Source organism: Zalophus californianus, chromosome 5 (genome assembly GCF_009762305.2).
Source record: "Zalophus californianus isolate mZalCal1 chromosome 5, mZalCal1.pri.v2, whole genome shotgun sequence".
Classification (NCBI taxonomy): Eukaryota; Metazoa; Chordata; class Mammalia; order Carnivora; family Otariidae; genus Zalophus; species Zalophus californianus.
Window position 1 is genome coordinate 48,146,275 of NC_045599.1, and position 4,358 is coordinate 48,150,632.

At 43.7% G+C, this 4,358-nt stretch overlaps 1 long non-coding RNA gene across 2 annotated transcripts; it reads left to right on the forward strand.

Moving 5' to 3' along the window:
* The first annotated feature begins 334 nt into the window (after positions 1-334).
* Positions 335-2,898, forward strand: LOC113929744. Of its 2 annotated transcripts, none has more exons than XR_003522311.1 (3): positions 335-611; positions 1,986-2,244; positions 2,704-2,898. It is a non-coding gene; the product is annotated as an uncharacterized LOC113929744 (long non-coding RNA). The 2 variants fall into 2 exon arrangements; XR_003522310.1 differs by having other exon boundaries at positions 335-504.
* Positions 2,899-4,358: the final 1,460 nt, after the last annotated feature.

Genomic DNA, 4,358 nt, shown 5'->3' on the forward strand with positions numbered 1-4,358 from the left:
TATGGGGGTTTTACAGGGAACACAGTGGTCAAGCCACTTCCTTTGGAGGCTGGCAGGCCTGGAGCCATTGTGCTGGGCATGGAGCTCAGCTATGGCCTCCTGCTTGGGGCTGGCAGGTGCTGGGCCCATTGAACTGGGTTGGGGGTTGCTTCTTGGGCTTGATCTTGGGGACAGGAGGTAGGGCAGGGATGGCAATGCTCTCTCCAGCATGTGGGGGTTGCCCTAGGTGGGGATCTCTGGCCTGGTGCTTCAATAATAGGATCATGACCTCATCTATGTAGCCATGGATATGCAAGTCAGCATGGCAGTCATACTTAGTGGACAGAGGGTTGATGATGACCAGCCAGCCTCCCCAGCTCGAAGAGGGCACTTCAATGACTGGAAGGATAGATGGAGGACACAAAGGCAGGTGCATTAAGACAAACAACGAGCTCAGACTACTGCTGGTGTTTGGATAACTAAGAAATGGCACAACAATAGAACCATAACTCAGTGAAAAAGAAGGTTAGTGAGCAAGGCCATGAGCCAAAAGGAACATATCTGGTACACTCTGAAGGCTTGGTACAAGAGACCTGACTTTTTTGGCCTGGAAAGATCCTGCCACCAGGGCTGTGAGTGACCTTGGTATTACTCTCTTGGGAATACCAAAATGGGAGGGGGGAATAGGGGTGGATTGAATACTGTGGGTTTCTTACAGGATATCTCAACTAAACAATGAGGACAGGTGTGATTTACTTGTCAAGAAGTCATTTTCTACAATATGGTTCTAAATCTGCTTGTTAGTTTTGAGTTCAAGGCAACCATGATTATTTCCTATTCTACCACCAAGCTTCTGGATAGGGTCTCAGGCTTATGAAAGCATAATTCCCTTTGCCATGCCAGTGAAAAAGCCTGAGTCCTTGACGCCAAAGCCATCTCTGACACCATAATTACCTCACAACTAAAGAAATTGATGGCCATGTCGCAGGTACTTCCTCTACTTTCTGCCCCGGTGGCCTTAACCGTCCAGCTCAGAGCTATGCTTTAATTTCCTTCCACATCTCCTATTGACATTAAGCACAAAATCAGCCTGACAGGGGGGCACATCCTCTCTCCAATAAAGCACAGCTGACAGCCCTCCGGCAACAGAAGCTTAGTGGAACTCATTCCCAATGTTTCTGTGCTGCTATTGATCCCTATGATAAGAAGTCACTACTTCTAAATGACACATCCCTAGCACTCTCTGCCATCCCAAATTAATGATAGAATACAAATATATCATCTCTCCATTGTCAAAGAAAAACTTGATAGGGAGGATCTAAAATGTTTTAAGAAATTCCCACTCTGCTGGCCACAATGACATTCTAATAATTTCACCACTATTTGCTGTGTGATAATGACCAGTACATTGAACCTCTCTGGTCTTCAATTTCTTCATCAATAAAATGAGGATTTCTTCCAAATCTAATAGTGCATGATTTAATCCCTCTTGTAAAGAAAACTTGTTTTCAAGGGATTTTTGTACCCACACCTTAAACCTCATTCCTTTTACCGGCCACATCACTGAGCTTTGCTCTTTTTTCTCTAACTTGATTCTAGTCTTTAATTTTTACACACTGCACAATATTTTCCATTAGTATAAGCACAAAAGCTTACCTTACACATAGACGGTATAAACTGCGAACATTTAGGGAAGGTCTTTTTACTTCAGAATCTTTCTTTAACTTGATTATCACCAGAAAAACTAAAATCCCACTTTTACAAAGACATCCCTTTATTTTTATATGCCTGGGTTAGAGAGAGGGAAAAAGAAAAGTAGTAAAAGGCCTTGAGGTGCAACTTTTGGAAATTAAACCATAGGATTTTTATGCTCTCAACCCGAAATTTCCAAAAGATAAATGACTTGTTAGAAAATGCATTGCAAATAACATTTTTTTTTCCATGACTGAATATTCCTACCTCCCTGATCACAAACTGCTAGTGTTCATTTATGGTGTCTGAGGCAGGGAGAACAATATGGAAAAGGGCCTGGAAATAAGAAGGAACACAATGTCCTGGAGGAACTGAAATCATTTCAGTATGACTGCGGCATAGAGTACAAGGGAGGGAGTGCTAAGAGAAGACATCAGGGGTACCAAGCAAGGCCAGGTCGGGATGGACTTTCAAAACCAGTACAGGAGGCCTGCGGGTGATGGGAAGCTGCTACAGTATTTTAAGCCTGGCAATATCATGATCATCTTGGAGTCTGGGGGCAATCACTGTAATGTGAGTATAGAGTCTGGATGAAAGAGGGGAATAACTATCGGTCTGGGGAGCTGTTAGGAGTTGAGGGAGGGAGCCCAGGCAAGCGGCTGGTGGGCTAGACTAAGTATTCTCAGGGAAGATGGATAGAAGTGAGTCACTTGGAGAGAAATCAGCAGGACAAGTTGATAAGACTTTGTTATTATGTTCTGTGTAGGGAAAGGAAGAGAGGAAACATTAAGGAATTCACCTTGGCTTGAGCAAATTCACCCTGGTTTAGGCAGCTGGGAGGAGGATGGTGCTGTTTATTAAGTTAAGCACACAGAAGATGGGAATGGTATAGAAGGAAGTATGCAGTGATTTGAGTTTGGGGAATTTTGAGCTTGAGATTTTGAGATACCCTTTACGAGCCACTACAAGGTCTTTGGCAAAGTGTGCGCTAGTCTCACTAACAGTGTTCTCTGTCATGGTCTTTCTTCCTAGAGAGCACACAAGCATGGCTGTGAGCCCCACAAACTAAAGCACCCCACCCCCAGCAGCTACCAGAAACCCGTGCTATTCGGAAAGGTCGGCTGCTCACCAGACCTCCACGCTGCATAACTATGAAGCATCCTTCACATGATAGTCTTGTGGCCACAATGTACCCTTCTGTCTCAAAAATAAATTTTTCAGTGGAATCTCCAACCCCTAGAACTCTATGGCCATATGACAGAATCTCCATAGTGTGTTCCAACCTTTGTTGCTGCCTTCTTTACATCTTTGTGGTGGAGGAAGTGAGACAAATGAGAACATCCCTAACCGGACAAGGGAAGCCAATATATCGGGTTTGTTTTGTCACAGAATTGGGGTCTGGCTGGAGACAATGTGTGCGGCACAAACACTAAGCTGGTTTGGGGGAGGATTCTTTCATCCTATCAAGGCCAGCTGTAGCCCAATAGGAAAATCGCCTGATTTCTTTAGGTCAGACCTCTCCAAGGCTGACACCCAGACTCTCACTGGTAATATTGGAGATTTATATTTGGATAGGATATCAAAAAAATCCAAGAATGTACTGTGAGAGGGTGGCATTTATTGCTGCATTATAAGTGAGTAAGCAGTCACACTGTCACAAACCACAATATTCTCAGAAAGAATCGATTTGCCAGGAGTTATGCAGTACTTGGACATAAAATCATTAGTTATTAAAGCAATAGGGGACCTTGGAGATCATCTGGCCCAATTTCCTCAGTTAGCAAATAATGAAATTGAGGCCCCCCCCAAGAGGCTAAATGCTTTGCCGAGTAGTGCTGGTGCTGTGCCGAGGAGCCAGCACGCTTCACTCCACACCTGCACCCTGACTGCTCACTGTACAACTTCTCTATAAAATTACTCATACACTAATCTCCAGAACCCATCAAAGAGGATAAGAAGCTGATAGTATATCCATCTCATTTCGTACCGTATGTGTTCCCAAGTAAGGCAATCATAACAATATGAAAACAAGAGGCTCCCACAAGCTTAAAATCATTGCCAGCTGGGCCTCGTCATCATAACGAAGTGTCTAAAGTCACTTAATACCAACCAACCAACCAACCAACCAACGAAAATATTGTCAATCCGCAGTCATGGTCCAGATTAGTGGTTCTCAACCGGGAGCAACTTTGCCTCCAGAGGAGGTAGCCAGAGACATTTCTAGTTGTCACAACTTGAGTGTTGCTATTGGCAACGAGGGAGGGAGGCCAAAAGTGGTTCCAAACATCTGACAATGCACACAGCAGCTCCTTACAAAGAGAAATATCCAGATCAAAATGTGAGTAGGGCTGAGGTGGAGAAACCCTGGCCTATATGAATTATATAAGCAGTAACTCAAAAGTCCTCCATCACTGGCTAGAGGTAATGGTGTCGGTTAATGTATTTTTTAAAAATGAAGAGTGGTAGATAGTTAATCTGGGAACAGGTCAAATGCATTCCTTAAGGCAAATGCAACAACCTGGTAAAGGACAGACTCTCAAGAGGGAGTATAGGGTAGTAACTGAAGTCAGGGCTTAAGTTTATGTTCTCCTGGCTCTCATTTATCCTCGGGCAAGTTACTCTAAGTGCCTAAGTTTTAAATTCCTCAGCTTTAATATGCAGGTAAAAAAAAAAAAAATAGTACAGCC